The 19,689-nt window shown below is 41.8% G+C and overlaps 1 pseudogene; it reads left to right on the top strand.

The window, feature by feature from the left end:
- LOC120990669 overlaps positions 1-9,550 on the top strand; it is a 49,646-nt pseudogene extending 40,096 nt beyond the window's left edge.
- Positions 9,551-19,689: the final 10,139 nt, after the last annotated feature.

Genomic DNA, 19,689 nt, shown 5'->3' on the forward strand with positions numbered 1-19,689 from the left:
TGTAGGAGCCATGAGAAGGTAAGTAGGCACGTTGTACCCAGGAGGAAAGGGCCATAGGAGAGCACATGGCCCCTGAAGGGTTTATTCCCTAAGTGTCTCTCTCCATCCACAGGCGTACACAATAGTGAAGAAGACATCGGAGGACTGTGTGACTCCCATCATCCATCTCCAGGAGTCAGGAGGGCGGAGCAGGACCCCTCCCCCCATCACAGAGCCTCCCCCTCACCCCCTGATACATGAGCAGAAGATCCTAGAACTCACCCACAAGATGATGGAGCTGCTGACTGGAGAGGTGACACTGCTGGGAATGCTGGGAAATTCTCCAGTAACAGCACTGGAGGGGTCTGGGTGATGACGGTGTCATTGTGTTGTCAGGTTCCTATAAGGTGTCAGGATGTCGCTGTCTATTTCTCCATGGAGGAGTGGGAGTATATAGAAGGACACAAGGATCTGTACAAGGAGGCCATGATGGAGGAGCACCAGCCTCTAATATCACAAGGTAAGAGCCGTCATGTGCAGTGTATACACGTGTGTGCAGTGACATGTAATGGAGGAGCACCAGCCTCTTATATCACAAGGTAAGAGCCGTCATGTGCAGTGTATACACGTGTGTGCAGTGACATGTAATGGAGGAGCACCAGCCTCTTATATCACAAGGTAAGACCCGTCATGTGCAGTGTATACACGTGTGTGCAGTGACATGTAATGGAGGAGCACCAGCCTCTTATATCACAGGGTAAGACCTGTCATGTGCAGTGTATACACGTGTGTGCAGTGACATGTAATGGAGGAGCACCAGCCTCTTATATCACAAGGTAAGAGCCGTCATGTGCAGTGTATACACGTGTGTGCAGTGACATGTAATGGAGGAGCTCCACAGACTCTTTAAACATCACATTAGGTCCCTGCATTTCCTTATAAGTCAGACATATTAATAGGCTCCATTCACCTGAAGGATCTCAGGAGGTTCCTGCTGGATTCAGTCTCCTCCAGGAGCTTCTGGGGATGTCTGGGGCAGATGCCCCTTTTTGAAGCAGCAGATGATTGGTGAGCTCTTCATTACCTTCGTGGTCCAGTTACTAGGGAAGGAGGAGGGGATCCGTCGTCTGTCTCTCCTGGATGACTTAGTGTCTTTCTTTAATGTGGCCTTCTGTGTCTTCCACCCTGAGGCCGTGGTTCGTCTGCCCGCAGTGGTTCAGGCCCTGAGGTAGTGAGTTGCTTCTCAGCCACAGTTTTGTAACTCCCTTGTGGTGGCCGTTCTCAGTCTCAGATCTGCAGTCACTCAGTGGCGCCTCCTGGGTTTGCCTTGCACCTCCTCATTTAAAGGGGTTGTCTGCTGCTTCTTTCTGATGAGCTGTCCTCAGGACAGGTCATCAATATTCGAACGATGCGGTCCGACACCCGGCACCCCCGCCGATCAGCCGTTTAAAGAGAAGGCAGCTCTCATACGAGCGCTGCCTTCTCTGCTCTGTTTTCCTGATCTCCACAGCAATTGCAGCGACGAGCAGTGTAATTACAAGCATGGCGTCCCCATTCACTGCTATGGGATGGCTCCGTCGGTTCAAGTGATGACTACAGATTAGTCTGGGATGTAGATCCACCTCCTCGTCTGAGCTTTTGAGGTGATCTCTTCTGAATTCCCATGTACCGAACCTAGTCTGTCTACCGATTCTGCTCCTCGCCGCCTGTCCAGACCTTCGAACTGTGACCTGGACTACACTCCTACTCAGCCTGTCCTGACCTTGGAACTGCTATTTGGAATATGCAAGTACTCGGCCTGTCTGTATTTTGGACTGTGTTCAGACTACACTTTTTTGCCTACGTCCTTGGTGCTTTGCACCGGTGTCTCTGAACCCCGTGGGTTAGCAGCCAGCTATACCAGGAGGTACTTCAAGAGGTAGCGGCCTGGTTGGTTCCTTGCGGCAAAGTCCGGATCCCTGTATAGGGTGAATACCAGGGAACTGCCAGAACAAAGCCCTTAGATTTTGTCCTAAGCCTTGGCCCACAACGGTCTCACAGGAACACACTCAATGTAAACTTGGCCAGACCTATAGCTAGGCGTACCGCCACGTTCTGACCCTGGTTGTCAGTTCATGATACATATTTAGGGGTTCAGGCTCAGCCCCTTTGCCCTCCCAAGTCATATGGGTAATTGTATACACAAAAGTCACCAGCTCTATGACTTCCAGAGAATTTTGGTGGATTATTCTAAACATGAGTTATGGCTGTGAATTTTCTAATCTGAGTTTTTGTCACTGATGACCTATCCTCCTATATTTATGACACTCCACACCGAGTGGAGCCAAAACACCCCTCATTTATAAACTCCATCCAGGAATAGTGTAGGGTCAGTTATAAGTGTTGTCACGTTCCCAACCGCCATCAGTGCCCCACACAGTGAAGAAACATTATGGCGTACAGGACATGACATAAGGTGGAATAGACCGAACAGGGGGTGCACAGATTCAAGCTCAGCAGACGACGGAGGGCAATGGGTAAGAGGAATCCCATAGTAACTGCCTCAGATACAAGTCGGTCAGGATGGGAGCTACCTGCATCTTTCCCACTTCAGGGGAGGTAGAGTACTGCTCAGGAGGAGGATTCTCACCATGGGAGGGAGTTAGGAGCGATTCTTCTCACGTTCATTCAGTGACCATAGCCCAGGTCTACAGACAAGAGGAGACCAGCTTCTAAGGCAGGTCCTGTAAGTTACTCGGTGCGGCCTCCATGGATCGTCTTATTTTTCCAGCAAATCCCACAGATGAAGCTCAAATTGAGATCTGGGAATCTAAAGCCAAAGTTCCCCGAAATAACATTGCCCCGAGCATTGCACTACCTCCGGCAGCTTATTTTCTTCCCATTGTGCACCTGGCACCTGGTACTGTCTGTTCCCAAGGTAAGTAATGCGCACCCACCTGGCCATCCACATAATACCCGGAACCTCATTCCATTCCTTCCCCAGGTAAGTGACACACATGGTCCTGTCTGTCCACATGACTGGTCGCTTTGGAGATGATTTGACCCAGTACTCTGCACATCTTGTTTTGGCCCTAAAGTTGGATAGATCCTTACTCTTACCCATTTCCCTGGAAAAAATATATGTACCCCCACCCCAACATACCCCATAGTCAGCAGATAATCATCAGTGCCCACTTTCCTTCTAATGAATCTTCCTACAGAGGAGGATGGGGGTTTCAGTGATCTTACAGGTTCCTGTTCCTGTTGGTAGGGCACTCAGACCAGGCTTCAGTCTTGTGGTCTGCTAGGTGCTGGGACCTCGGCACAGGTGGTGAGGAGCAGAATATTGTTATTTCCTCCGATCACTAAACCTAAACGTGAAGGAGCTGAGAGAAGTGTCTGATCTATAGACAGATCTACAGGAGGCCATGTATTCAGTCACTGTGTGCTTGTGTCTCCACAGATGGATCCAGGAGGAGAAATCCACCAGAGAGATGTCCCCGTCCTCTGTATTCCCAGGACTGTCCAGAGGAGAAGGTCCCAGAGAATCCTCAGGTAGATGGAGCTGAGCCCTATACACATCTACATAGGGGGGTTCTGCGGTCATAGATTGTGGGGGTCTCTTATGTGGATCTGTTAGATTTCCCACCTGTCTGCTGTATTGTACTGAATTGTTACAGATGACAAATCAGGGGGAAGATCTGACTGATATTAAAGTAGAGGATGAAGAAGAGAGGATGACGTGCGATCCCCCGTGTAAGAGTGAGGTGGAGGAGGACATTCCAGGAGATGCCACCACAGGTATGGAATCATGAATGGAGAAAGTGACTTCAGATTCTGTCTTTGGTGCCTTCAGGGCAGGAGGAGAATCTGATCACCGGCTGCTGCTCTTTGATTGGAGATGTCCTCATCATGAAGTGTTATCCTTATCCAGCTGACGGCGATCTCTGATCAGATTCTTCTCTGATCCCGGCTGTTCCTGCAGGACATGACGGTCAGTCACATCCACACACCCACTGGGGATTATGGGGGCACAGCTTTTATGTCTGTGCTGTCATGATGGATACATGTACGGCATTGTGCAGGAATTACATGCTGCCAGTGACCTACATGTACCTCCTTGTGCAGGAAAGGGTTAACCATCATGTTGGGATAGTAGAGAAATATTAAACAGTAAGTTATAGATTTTGGTGATTTTCTTTATGAAGATTAAAGGATTTTTGCAGTAAAAAAGGAAATAACTGCTGTAAAACTGTCCTCCTAAGACACGTGACTAAGTGCTCTCCTCTTTCACTTTGGGCTGCGACTCTTCTTTCTTAGCAGCGGTCACGTGACATGAATCCCCCATAGATTAAAATTATATTACTAGATGATAAACAGCAACAAAAAAAAACCTGCAAAGAACAGTGGGGGAATTAGTGGGGTTTTTGTGTTCCTTAATGAAAACTAATTAAACCTAAGAATAAATGACATGTACATTAAAAAAAAGTACAACTCGACACACAAAACACAAGCCCTCGACTACATTGACAGGAAAATCTAAAAGTTGTGGGTCATGTGATGTGACGAAAAGAAGTTCTTGGTAATTAAATGACAACCAGGCTTCAGCAGCCCTGTCAATAAAGGGTTAAAGGGGTTATCCAATATCATAAGCTGTCCCCCCATGTGCCGCGCCCCTCACAGGGAATATACTTACTACGCTTTCTGCGCCGTTCCTGGTCCCCGCGCCGCTGCTATTGTTTCTCCCCGTTCGCCAATGAAAACATCCAGTGTCGGGGGGGAGCAGCCAATGGCAGACGGGGGCGAGCCTCCGTAGCGTCCCCCGCTAGAAACAATAGAACCAGGGATTAGGGATTATTCTGGATTAAAGTGGTACTATACCTACTATACATGAAAAATAGAAGCTCTGCGCGCATTTTTGATCAAACGTGTGTCGGGCCCATCTACAAGGCGTCAAGGTGGCTTCTGCAGTTGGGTACCTAGCACTAACAGAACTGCCTTTCCTTGACCTAACCTAAGCCCACAATGTTCAGGGTGGTGTAGGAACCAGTAATAGTTATGGGGTCAGAAACAGGTTTACCCTTGTAACAGCGACACACGTACACAGCATATATACACATAAATACAGTATATAGCATATATACACACAGACTGTACCATTCACTATTACCATTTTTTTAAGATTCTCTAGGTACTGGTACAGTGCCAAGTGACTGGCGTAAGGCAGATGTGGTGCCCATATTCAAAGAAGGACCTAGGTCCTTCACTGGTAATTATAGACCAGTTAGTTTCACTTCTGTTGTGGGAAAAATGAAGGACTCTTAAAGGACTATATACAGGAGTATGTGACTGTAAATAATAGTATAAGTGATAACCAGCATGGTTTTACCAAGGACAGAAGTTGTCAGACTAACCTGATTTGTTTTTATGAGGAGGTTAGTAGAAGCCTGGACAGAGGGGCGGCTGTGGATGTAATGTTTCTGGATTTTGCAAAGGTTTTTGATACTGTCCCTCATAGACATTTATTAGGTAAAGTGAGGTCTATAGGCTTGGAAAATATAGTTTGTAATTGGATTGAAAACTGGCTGAAGGTCCGTGTAGTAATAATCTCTGTGCTTCCTATGTCCTAGGGGAGAAGGATTTGGGTGTCAATCAGCTGCTTCTAAGGCCACCAGGATATTGTCATGTAATAAATGAGGCATGGACTCGCGGGGCAGGGATGTGATATCACCACTTTACAAAGCGCTGGTGCGGCCTCATCTGGAATATGCAGTTCAGTTCTGGGCACCAGTCCATAGAAAGGATGCACTGCAGCTGAAAAAAGTACAGAGGAGAGCGACTAAACTGATAAGGGGCATGGAGGGTCTGAGTAATGAGGAAAGATTAAAATAATTACATTTATTTAGTCTTGAGAATAGACGTTTAATGGGGGACATTATAAATCTATACAAATATATAAATACAAAAAATACAGTGAAAAACTGTTCCATGTAAAATGCCCTCAAAAGACAAGGGGGCACTGCCTCCGACTGAAGAAGAAAAAGTTCAGTCTCCAGAAGTGTCAAAGCTTCTTTACTGTAAGAACTGTGAATCTGTGGAATAGACTTCCTCAGGACGTGGTCATAGCAGGAACAGTGGACAGTTTCAAAAAGGGTTTAGATGAATTCTTAAAAGTAAATGACATTAATGCTTATGAAAATGTGTAGAAATCCGAGTCTCACTTCCTTCTGGGATTCACGTCCCCACCTATTCCTTGGTTGAACTTGGTGGACTTATGTCTTTTTCAGCCGTATTAACTATGTAACTATGTCACTATTTCTCAGTGTGATTCCGATACATACACAGAATGTGTTATGTGATGCTCAGAAATGTTTAACACATGCCAGCCATTTACATACCCCCCCCCCCCAATATCGCTAACTTCTACTTAAGTCGTGCATTCGACATCTTTATCACATCCGAAAGTGAATTTAAATCCCAGACCCCAAAGTATATTCCAAACTTAAGAATAAATACAGACCTCCGACTTAAAAGAAGTATAATCACCAAAACAACTACAGACCTCAGACCAGACCACACTCCGGGGTTGAGATTTTGATACTGATGACCTATCCAAGCCGATGAGCTGTTTGAGAAGGCATCGTCGCTCACTTCAGTGTAGGGCTGAGCGTGATACCAAGCACAGCCACTATACGATGTACGGTGCTGTGCTTGGTAAGCTACGAGAAGTCCGCGCCACTCGCAGGATCTCTGGTGCCTTCTCAAACAGCTGATCAGTAGGGATTCCGGGTGTCGGACACTCACCAATCAGATACTAATGACCTATCCTGAGGATAGGTCATCAGTATCAAAATCTCGAAAAATCCCTTTAAAGTAAAAAAACTTTCAGCACCATGTAAAAAAACATCCATGACGGTCCCTTTAACTCAGACCCCTTCCTCAGAGCCCTGACAGCAGAAAAGGCTGAACACAAGTGGTCTACACTTCACATCACATGTATTGGCAGGGTTTTTTCTTTATCAGAAACTACAGATGGCAGTAAAAAAACACCTACAATATTTAGACTGTCCACAAATATACAAACTGTGCAGTGTCCGTATATACAGAATAAGAGCAGATACTGAGGATTACACTCAGTATACAGGACATGAGAGTTGGTACTGTGCAGTGTCCATATACACAGAATAAGATGTGCAGAGCTGGAGGCTAATCTTTTGCCTCCTGCAGTCCTAGCAGAGTTACTCATAAAGCCAGAGACTCAATTTTCCTCATGAATGGTGCACCCCTGCTTATTAAATGTATACAGTACCCATGATCAGGTTGTCTATATCAATATTAAAGAGGATCTCTCACTAGACTTTAACAATACAAGTTGCATGTAGCATTAAATTGATTTCTTAGACCTGAGGAGGCCGGTGTACTTACTTTCAAACTCCATGTCATAATGGCTGTATAATTGTTTTTGAACATTTTCTTGTATGATGTTAAAATTAGCATATTATGACTGTAGCTAGAGAGTGCAGAGCTCATGAGTCCTGTATTCACAAGCTAAACTCATTCTCCGTTCACTTATAGCTTAATTGACAAGCTATTTTCAGTGTATGTTCTCCCCTGCTGCTATCTCACACATGCTGAGTGCATGCAGCAGTAAAATACAGCAGCAGATGTTATTAGAAGCTGTAAATTCCACTCTGAAACTGCTGCCAGAAGAAAAGGGATCTTTCACCGCTGAGTCAGTGAGACTGCAGCTTGTACTGAGATTTCAGCAGAAGCATTGGAGGGGGTACACTTAAGAGCTTTCCACTTTGTGCTTGACAATTTATTGTATTATTGTAATACCCACTTGGCATCACACATGCAGTTTTTTGAGTCAAAGCCAGAAGTGCATTCAAAATCAATGACTTACTACATACCTTTACTTCCTCCTGGATCCACTTCTAGCCTAATATAAATGTTCTATGTTTTGATCACAAATGTAATTTTTTTATCTTCACAGAAGATAACAGTAAGAACTTTGAGGGAGACTTCATGTTATCACTAAATTATAAAGTAGAAGATGAAGATATCATGCCGCGCTCTTCAGGAGAAAACCTCAATACCCTTAATGTATATGCAGGACTTCACAGTACAGAGCTATCATATAATCACCCTAATCATGAGGAGGCTTCTCCTTACCAATCACACATTGTTAACATAAGTACAGGTCAGAAAGGGAGAAAACGGTTTCAACTAGATAGAGTGTCCACAAACATATTAAGTCTTTCTATTCCCAGGCAAATTCACACAGGGGATAAGTTATACTCCTGTTCAGAATGTGGGAAGTGCTTTACATATAAATCCAATCTTGTTAGACATGAGATAATTCACACAGGAGAGAAGCCATACTCTTGTTCAGAATGTGGGAAGTGCTTTACATATAAATCCCATCTTGTTAGACATGAGATAATTCACACAGAAGAGAAGCCATACTCTTGTTCAGAATGTGGAATATGTTTTACACAGAAATCAAAGCTTATTACACATCAGAGAAGTCACACAGGAGAAAAGCCATACTCTTGTTCAGAATGTGGAAAATGTTTTACACAGAAATCAAAGCTTATTACACATCAGAGAAATCACACAGGAGAGAAGTTGTATTCATGTTCAGAATGTGGGAAATGTTTTATTGATAAATCAAGTCTTGTTACACATGAGAGAATTCACACAGGTGAGAAGCCCTATTCATGTTCAGAATGTGGGAAATGTTTTACAAAGAAATCAAGTCTTGTTACACATCAGAGAAATCACACAGGAGAAAAACCATATGTATGTTCAGAATGTGAGAAATGTTTTTCAAAGAAATCAAATCTTGTTACACATGAGAAAATACACACAGGACAGAAGCCGTATTCATGTTCAGAATGCGAGAAATGTTTTACACAGAAATCAGATCTTGTTGCACATCAGAGAAGTCACACAGGAGAAAAACCATATGTATGTTCAAAATGTGAGAAATGTTTTACAAAGAAATCAAGTCTTGTTACACATGAGAAAATACACAAAGGAGAGAAGCCGTATTCATGTTCAGATTGTGAGAAATGTTTTACAAAGAAATCAAGCCTTGTTACACATGAGAAAATACACACAGGAGAGAAGCCGTATTCATGTTCAGAATGTGGAAAATATTTTCGAGAAAAATCAGGTCTTGTTAAACATAAGAGAATTCACACAGGAGAGAAACCACATTCATGTTCAGAATGTGGAAAATATTTTAGAGATAAATCAAGTCTTGTTAAACATCAGAGATTTCACACCGGAGAGAAGCCATATTCATGCTCAGAATGTGGAAAATGTTTTACACAAAAATCACATCTTGTTAAACATCAGAGAAGTCATACAGGAGAGAAGCCATATTCATGCTCACAATGTGGAAAATGCTTTACACACAAATACAATCTTGTTACACATTATAGAAGTCACACAAAAGAGCAACCATACTCATGTTCAGAATGTAAGAAATGTTTTACTACTAAAGCCAAACTTATGGAGCATCAGAGAAGTCACACAGGAGATCAGCTGTTTTGATATTTTATATGTGGAAGATGTTTTGTGAGAAAATTAAATTCTAAAACTCAGATCACAAGAAACTATATTATTTCTAAGAATATGGGAAACGCCAAAACAGCAAAAAAATATTTTTACCCCATGTTATACAAACGCAGGTAAATAACTGAGGCTACATGGCAATGTGTCACGCCACAGTCTCGGGATAGTCCCGCAACTGGTCTACAAATTGCTGTTGTGCAGCTATTTTAGATCTGAGATATGGCTGTAAAACAAAATCGTCCAAATTGCAGCAAAGTCACAATCAAATTGCAGCCGCATGTGACTTACATTGTGCTCTATGATGGCAAAATCCCTATGGCCTGTAACCAAAAATCCAAGTGTTGGATTATTCGTGACTGACATGTTGTAACCCTGTTGACTATTATTGGATCCAGTGTCACAATACAACATTGAGATTTTTTATATTACATGGCACATCACTGTGTAGCTTTTATAGATCTTAAAAGCCAATAATATTTATTTTTTGGGTGGAATTATCCTGAATCTGCCAAACGACCATATTATATTTCTCTGAGGTTAACTGTGAACGTGGGATCCATGAAGGAAAAGTATTGTGGATATAAGGAAGGCAAGAAGAGCCTTGTTTACTTCCAGAGCAGTGAAGATGAATTGGCCCCATGAACATTGCTTCTTATGACTGCATTCACACCTCCACCCACAGTTCGGGAGAGTCCAGAGTTACGACGTCCCATGTAATAGTTTTATAACGTATGTGGACATATAAATTTTTTAGCTTCAAACAGTTTTTACAGATAAAATAAAATCTTCTATTTTCTCCACGACAGCGTCACCATTGTCACTGACAGACATTTGTCTTCTTGGCTCATATTATACTTTCTCCTAGTGCTGTGACATTCATTGCTCCTACAGACTAACCCTCCTGTGTGGAGACATTGATATTGGTGGCATGATGACTATATCACTGATTTATCTGACCAGGTTTTGTTGATGAATTGTTATAATTAACTCCCATATGTACATTCCTATGGTTTAATGGTAAACCTATCTAGATACTGGAACTGAGTGATATATCAGATGTTAATTAACACCCAAATAATGCCAACATACTCTGACTTGTTCCATATGCATATACCTGAAGTTGTGTTTATGTAAAATATTTAGATTAAGGACACTTGGGGTTACATGTGCTTCTCTATAACAAACCATTGAGTGTTTTGTCATAGACTGGACTATTTTTGTCCTCGGCCAATATCTAACACTAAAGGGGTTTCATTTCACTTAGAGCAGGTCAGTTCTTGACAAGCTCTCATTGCAGCAACACCCAAGATGGTGGATAACAAAGAGACAGGGTAGCATTCAAAAGTCATCTTGCTCAGAGCTTACTCTCTGTGATAAACAGAATAAAATTTACTCACCTGAAATTTTCATTTCCCGGATTCCGTAGGCATCACACAATAGCAATTATGCAAATTAATTTTAGACCTCCTGGTACTATAAAAGTGCTAATTTAGAGTCATACCATGTATATTCTGCAGCAATACAAAATTATTAGGGTGGGTAAGTTGTGCTGCCTACAGACTCCAGGAAATGACATTTTCAGGTGAGTTAATTTTATTCTTTCATCGACGTCCTACGGCAACACACAATGGGACATGAGAAGCAATACATAATAAGGGTGGGATCAAGAAACAACCGCTTGAGTGAGCACTCTTTTGCCAAAGGCCAAACCCTCTGAGAGACTAAGACCCAAACTGTAGTTGTTGACATGGGTGACCATGTGGCAGCGCTACATATCGGGTCCAAGGGCACATTTTCCTGCTCTGCCCAGGAAACTGCTGTTGAACGGGTAGAGTGTGCTTTCACAGAAGGAGGATCTTCGCCATTTAAAAGGTAACAATCTCTTATTAACTCCTTAATCCATCTAGAGAGGGACGTTTTAGTGGCTTTTTCCCCATATTAGGCCCTCTGAACTATATGAAGAGATTTTTAGCCTGTCTAAAGATTTGAGTCCTTTGAAGATAAAGCAGCATTATTCACTTGACTTTCAGAATATTATTTTCTTCGTTTTGAGGATTCGGATAAAATACCGGTAACTATATGTCTTGATTTTTGTTAGACGTTTAATTCACTTTGAGAAGGAACATCAGCATAAGCCTCAAGACAATTTGCTTTGAAAATATTCAGAGATATGGTTCTTTTACTGAGACCCTGAAGCTCACCTTGTTTTGTCCTGGTTATGGCTAAAAGGAACAAGGTTTTATATAAAATGTACTTCAGCAATGTGTGCTCTGCCGGCTCAAGAAGGAACATCATAAGGTTTTTTAGTACTATGGACAGATCCTAAGTAAGTTCAGGAGTATGAACAATAAATCAGTCTGAGATTCTTTACAGCCTTAACCGCTTCACGTCCGCCCATAGGATATAAACGTCCTATGGGTGGACGTCTATTTCTGAACGGACGTTCCAGAACGTCCGTTCAGAAAGTGCAGCTGCACGCTAATCGTGCAGCTGCTGATCGGGTTGCCCGCTGTCAGTGACAGCAGGGCAACCCTAAGACAAGGCAGGGACAGTGCCCAGGTGTCCCTGCCTTCTAGATCGCTGCAGACACAGCGCTCACCGAGCGCTGTGTCTGCAGAGAAGGAAGCGCTGTGCGCTTCCTGTTCCGGCCCGGCGGTCATGTGACCGGAGAGTGCAGGAGCTGTGTGAGGTCTCTCAGAGACCTCGATCAGCCCTGCACTGAGGCTGTACAGCGCTGGATTGCTGCTGTACAGCCTCTATAGGGGTGTATTTGTCCTGTAACTGGGGCTACTATGTCAGCCCCAGTTACAGGAGAAATCAACTGTGAAAAAAAAAAGTGAAGTAAATGTCCCCCAGAGGTCTTGTATGACCTTATGGGGGACGAAAAGTGTAAAATAAAAAAAATAAAAATAAAAGGTTGAAAATAAAAAAATTAAAAAAAGTTTCACATGTAAAAAAAAAGGAATGAAAAAAAATAGAAAAAAAAAAAAAAAGTATACATATTAGGTATTGCCGCGTCCGTAAAAACCAGCTCTATAAAAATATCACATGACCTAACCCCTCGGATGAACACCGTAAAAAAATAATAATAAAAACTGTCAAAACAAGCAATTTTTGTCACCTTGCATCACAAAAAGTGCAACACCAAGTGATCAAAAACGCGTATGTCCCACAAAATAGTACCAATAAAACCGTCACCTCATCCCGCAAAAAATTAGCCCCTACATAAGAAAATCTCTCCAAAAAAAAAAAAATATAGCTCTTAGAACATGGAGACACTAAAACATCATTTTTTTGGTTTCAAAAATGCTATTATTGTGTTAAAGTGAAACAAATAAAAAAAAGTATACATATTAGGTATTGCCGCGTCCGTAAAAACCAGCTCTATAAAAATATCACATGACCTAACCCCTCGGGTGAACACCGTAAAAAAAAAAAAAAAAAACTGTCAAAACAAGCAATTTTTGTCACCTTGCATCACAAAAGGTGCAACACCAAGTGATCAAAAACGCGTATGTCCCACAAAATGGTACCAAAAAAACCGTCACCTCATCCTGCAAAAAATGAGCCCCTACATAAGAAAATCTCTCAAAAAATAAAAAAACTATAGCTCTCAGAACATGGACACATTAAAACATAATTTTTTTGTTTCAAAAATGCTATTATTGTGTAAAACTTTAATAAATGAGAAAAAGTATACATATTAGGTATCGCCACGTCCGTAACGATCTGCTCTATAAAAATGTCACTTGACTGAACCCCTCAGGTGAACGCTGTAAAAATAAATAAATAGAAACTGTGCTAAAACAACCAATTTTTTGGTCACTTTGCCCCATAAAGTGTTATAATGAATGATCAAAAAATCATATGTACCCAAAAATAGTACTAATAAAACTGGCACCTTATCCCCTAGTTTCCAAAATGGGGTCACTTCTTGGGAGTTTCTACTGTAAGGGTGCATCAGGGGGCTTCAAATGGGACATGGCATCTAAAAACCATGTGGAGTTCCTTTTCTTCTGTGCCCTGCCGTGTGCCCATACAGCAGTTTATGACCACATGTGGGGTGTTTCTGTAAACCGCAGAATCTGGGTAATAAATATTGAGTTTTGTTTGGCTGTTAACCATCGATGTGTTAAAGAAAAAAATGGATTAAAATGGAAAATCTGCCCAAAAAGTGAAATTTAAAAATTTGATCTCCATTTTCCTTTAATTCTTGTGGAACGCCTAAAGGGTTAACAAAGTTTGTAAAATCGGTTTTGAATACCTTGAGGGGTGTAGTTTCTACAATGGGGTCATTTATGGGGGTATCCACTATGTAAGCCCCACAAAGTGACTTCAGACCTGAACTGGTCCTTATAAAGTGGGTTTTGGCAATTTTCTTATAAATTTGAAGAATTGCTTCTAAACTTCTAAGCCTTCTAACGTCCTAAAAAAATAAAATGACATTTCCAAAATGATGCCAACATAAAGTAGACATATGGGGAATGTTAAATAATAAATATTTTATGAGGTATCACTTTCTGTTTTAAAAGCAGAGAAATTGAAATTTAGAAAATTGCGAATTTTTCAAATTTTTGGGTAAATTTGGGATTTTTTCATAAATAAAGGTGAAATATTTTGACTCAAATTTATGATTATCATGAAGTACAATGTGTCACGAGAAAACAATCTCTGAATGACTTGGATAAATAAAGGCGTTCCAAAGTTATTACCACATAAAGTGAGATATGTCAGTTTTGCAAAATTTGGCCTGGTCAGGAAGGGGGCAAATGGCCCAGATGGGAAGTGGTTAAAAAAAAAAATCGGTGGACCAACGATGACTTTAGAAAGCACCTTTACAATGTGCGTTGATTCCAGAAAACTGGGATTTCAGAGTGTTTAACTTCAATCCCTTCTCAAGACTAGTGTTTTTGATGCGAATATTCTAATTGCGAATATTAATTGCGAATATCGGTACTTCGAGAATTCGCAATATTTAGAATATAGTTATATATATTCATATTTTAAAATATTTTAGATTTTCTTTTCATCTGAACCCATGATCTCTCCCTGCTTCTTGCTTGTGGGCCAATGAGAAGGCTGCAATGTCTTTGTCTGAGCTTAGCAACATCCCTAGCAACCAATAGGAAAGTTGCCTACCCCTTACTATATAAGAACCTCCCCAGCAGCCATTTTCTACAGTGTTTTAAAGTTCTGAGAGAAACAGCAGTGTCATTGCTGTGCTCTGTGCTTTCCACTCATTTCGTTAGTTAGTTAGCTAATATACACTGCGTGCAGAATTATTAGGCAAATTAGTATTTTGACCACATCATCCTCTTTATGCATGTTGTCTTACTCCAAGCTGTATAGGCTCGAAAGCCTACTACCAATTAAGCATATTAGGTGATGTGCATCTCTGTAATGAGAAGGGGTGTGGTCTAATGACATCAACACCCTATATTAGGTGTGCATAATTATTAGGCAACTTCCTTTCCTTTGGCAAAATGGGTCAAAAGAAGGACTTGACAGGCTCAGAAAAGTCAAAAATAGTGAGATATCTTGCAGAGGGATGCAGCACTCTTAAAATTGCAAAGCTTCTGAAGAGTGATCATCGAACAATCAAGCGTTTAATTCAAAATAGTCAACAGGGTCGCAAGAAGCGTGTGGAAAAACCAAGGCGCAAAATAACTGCCCATGAACTGAGAAAAGTCAAGCGTGCAGCTGCCAAGATGCCACTTGCCACCAGTTTGGCCATATTTCAGAGCTGCAACATCACTGGAGTGCCCAAAAGCACAAGGTGTGCAATACTCAGAGACATGGCCAAGGTAAAAAAGGCTGAAAGACGACCACCACTGAACAAGACACACAAGCTGAAACGTCAAGACTGGGCCAAGAAATATCTCAAGACTGATTTTTCTAAGGTTTTATGGACTGATGAAATGAGAGTGAGTCTTGATGGGCCAGATGTATGGGCCCGTGGCTGGATTGGTAAAGGGCAGAGAGCTCCAGTCCGACTCAGACGCCAGCAAGGTGGAGGTGGAGTACTGGTTTGGGCTGGTATCATCAAAGATGAGCTTGTGGGGCCTTTTCGGGTTGAGGATGGAGTCAAGCTCAACTCCCAGTCCTACTGTCAGTTTCTGGAAGACACCTTCTTCAAGCAGTGGTACAGGAAGAAGTCTGCATCCTTCAAGAAAAACATGATTTTCATGCAGGACAATGCTCCATCACACGCGTCCAAGTACTCCACAGCGTGGCTGGCAAGAAAGGGTATAAAAGAAGAAAATCTAATGACATGGCCTCCTTGTTCACCTGATCTGAACCCCATTGAGAACCTGTGGTCCATCATCAAATGTGAGATTTACAAGGAGGGAAAACAGTACACCTCTCTGAACAGTGTCTGGGAGGCTGTGGTTGCTGCTGCACGCAATGTTGATGGTGAACAGATCAAAACACTGACAGAATCCATGGATGGCAGGCTTTTGAGTGTCCTTGCAAAGAAAGGTGGCTATATTGGTCACTGATTTGTTTTTGTTTTTGAATGTCAGAAATGTATATTTGTGAATGTTGAGATGTTATATTGGTTTCACTGGTAAAAATGAATAATTGAAATGGGTATATATTTGTTTTTTGTTAAGTTGCCTAATAATTATGCACAGTAATAGTCACCTGCACACACAGATATCCCCCTAAAATAGCTAAAACTAAAAACAAACTAAAAACTACTTCCAAAAATATTCAGCTTTGATATTAATTAGTTTTTTGGGTTCATTGAGAACATGGTTGTTGTTCAATAATAAAATTAATCCTCAAAAATACAACTTGCCTAATAATTCTGCACTCCCTGTATATAATACAGATAGTTAGTGGGAGATAGTCAGTGTAGGTTATATCCTGATATAGTGTAGCTATGTGCAGGGTGTTAGGTAGTGTGATAGGTTCTGCTGTCCATACATACATGCTACAAACATAGTGCTGTGATGTCACAACAATACATATTACACAAATCGGTAATATGTAGTCAGACCTGCTAAAATGTGAAGTTTCACGTATTGCGCCAAAATAGTAACATCATTAGTGCTGATTAGCGCAATTGCGAATATATTGGCGCACTCTATCTGCATATAAAGCTATTGTAATGTTCTGCCCTGCCAACCATTTTCTACACTCTCAGGAAAATTGTAGCAGCTTGGAAAATGTAGCAAAAGTGACCCACGCCTGTATTGCACGCGCATTATGCGAATATTGCATTGCCGATTTTCGCAATCAAGAAAATATTCTCGAATTTACAAATATTCTACAAAATATTTGCGAAATATCGCAAATTCGAATATTGCCCCTGACGCTCATCACTACTCAAGACCTGTCTGTAGAAATTTAAGAATTAATGTAAGATCAGTAGATGACACCTGTAAGTTGGAACACCATGCACAATATATTTTCTAGGTTCTGGAGTAGACTTCAACCATGGCAGGTCTTCTAGAAGACAGCAGATTGGAGATAAGGTTATCTGACACTGATATCCCTTGACTTTGTAAATCTTCCTGCTCATTTTCCAGACCATTATGTGTAGCTTGTTGATCTCCAGATGGAGGACTTCCACTTGCAAGATCAGATTTGGAATCGTTGGTATCTTTCAGTAATTTCCCTTTGAGAGAGACAGTGCCAGCTGGAACCAGGCTATGAATTTCCAGAATGGAATTATTGCTATTGCTTCTGCCTGGTCTTTCAGTATCTTGTTCAACACCCTCATTACTAGAGGCAATCTTCTTGTTGCGCCTGTTGGCCATCACATGTATTTCTGTTTTTCCTATCCTGCATGTTATCTGATGAGATCTGGTCATTTAGACTCTGCTCTCCTGGATGAATCAGACTGCAGCTTAGCCAATCCTCTCTGACACTGGATGTTTCTTGAATATGGACTACTGCAATGCTGTTCACTTCTGATTCTGCCCACTTGAAGATCTCTTGATATTCCTTCTCTAGGAGGGCACATTTTGTCCTTCCCTGTTTGTTGATATAGAATATAATTCGCCAAGTTTGCCTTCTGTATCAGTACCACCAGGTGATGAAGATGACTATGAAAAAGCTTGAGGCCCAACTTTACCACTCTGATTTCTCTCATATTGGAACACAAATGGCTTTCTTCTGGGGACCATCTTCCCTGGATCCATAATTCCTCTACAGAAGCACCGCAGCCCCAACTGGATGCATCCATTGTGCGGATAATCGGAGACTGTTGAGTCAGACAAATCCCTGTTAACAATTGCGGAGGAGTTAACCATCACTGAAGATCTACTTTCGTGAGCGGAGATATCGTGATGAGTTTCAGCCAGGCAACTGTATCTATGGAAGAGGTCAGGGACCTCAATACCCTCATTGCTGTTCTGACAGAGACCTTGTGCCTGTTGATTGGGATTTTGACCCCTTTCCATAGCTTCCATGCACTGTCTTGATGGTAATTGCTTGCATATTGATAACAACTGAGGAACTTGAATTCCTTGGTGGGCACTAGAATGGACTTTGACTATAAAGCCATGTCTGGACATTTACAGTGTAGTCTGCAGGTGGGACTGTAGCTGAAGCTCTGAAGAAGTCTTCACTAGCCAGTCATTCAGACATGGAACTATATAAAGTCCTTGTAACCTCAGGGCTGATCTCCTCACTACTGCTACTCTAGTAAATACTCAAGATGCTACTGATAGGTAGGCAGGTAAAGTGATAGTGACTCTCTTGACACCCCGTTTTCACTGCAACTGTTAGAAATCTCCTGTTAGCTGGAAGGATGTGAATGTGGAGATCTTGCAAGTCTATTGTTGCTAAGAAGTCTTATTATCATAGGATGGAAATAACAGAGCAAATGTTTTCCATTTTGAACTTTTTTCTTATTAAGAATTTCATTAGAAATGTAATGACTATTATAGGTTGCCATTTCCCCCCTGGTTTGGTAACAGAAAAATTCTGGATTATACTCCTTTGCCACACTGGGGAAATAGAACTGCCTCCAGAGCTTTCTTTTCAATGAACTTCTGAACCAACTGTGGTATAATCGGACTTGTGACAGTATTCAGGAAGAAACGATCGGGAGGTATTTGTCTGAATTTTAGAGAACATTTTGATGAGAGAGAAGACCCAAGTATCTGTGAAGGTAGATGCCCAAATGTGAGCAAATTGAGTCAATCTGCCTCCTACTGTACGTGGAGGCCTGTCATCATAGACCATCTGTCTTTTGGGAAGTTCCTTTCTTCTTGGAGTCTGATACATTAGACTTTCCCTGAAGAGAACCTACCCTGGAAATCTAGCAATTTTTTAAACTACCTGCGAAAGGAACTGAGAGCATGTTTTTTATTTCTTTACTGCGGTAATGCCACACCTTTTCCTTAATTTAGCTTCTTCAAAATATTCTTAAGCTGAGGACCAAAGAGGCCTGTGGGCTGAAAAGGAAGCACACAAAAATGTTTTTTTTTGGACGAGGTGTCTCCTGCCCATTGCTCTAACCTTAAAGCTCTTCTAGCAGCGTTCGATGCAACCATGGATTTTTAATTTTTTTTTAGTATGTCCAGTGGCCTATCACATATAAAATCGGCTGCAGATTTTAGCATAGGCAGGTATTCTAGGCATCCTCTGCCTTTCTGTCAATGGGGCATTTCAACAAAGATTCCTCTGACAAGAATATACCTTTTTGAAAGTCTCACCACAGTCAGATCCACTTCAGGCAGAGCTTCCCACTACGCCACCTGTCCAATCTGCAAAGGGCTTTAAATCTGGATCTATTAAATCTGGAGAACATATCTGAAGGACCCAGGACAGCTCAGGTTTACAGAGCTCTCAGTCTGCTAAATAGGCAGGATTCAAAGGTATCTAGAGTAGGTGAACCTACTAACATGCCTTAAGTAGTATTAAAAGAAAAAAATACAGTAGGTCTTAATTGTTGAATTTGCATAATTGCTATTAACATGTCTGTAACGGATCTCCTGGCACCCCGACCGGGTACCTCCGTTGATGTATGCTCCTAGTGCTTCCCAAGGACTCCAAGCACTCCACTCGACACCATAACCGCCACAGACCCCACGAACTTGGTTGAGGTCTCGCTGTCTCCTACCCACCCTGGACCTACGACAAGGCTCCAGTGGGTGAACCTCTCCTACATCCAGAGAGCAGGATCAGCTC

Source organism: Bufo bufo, chromosome 2 (genome assembly GCF_905171765.1).
Source record: "Bufo bufo chromosome 2, aBufBuf1.1, whole genome shotgun sequence".
Classification (NCBI taxonomy): Eukaryota; Metazoa; Chordata; class Amphibia; order Anura; family Bufonidae; genus Bufo; species Bufo bufo.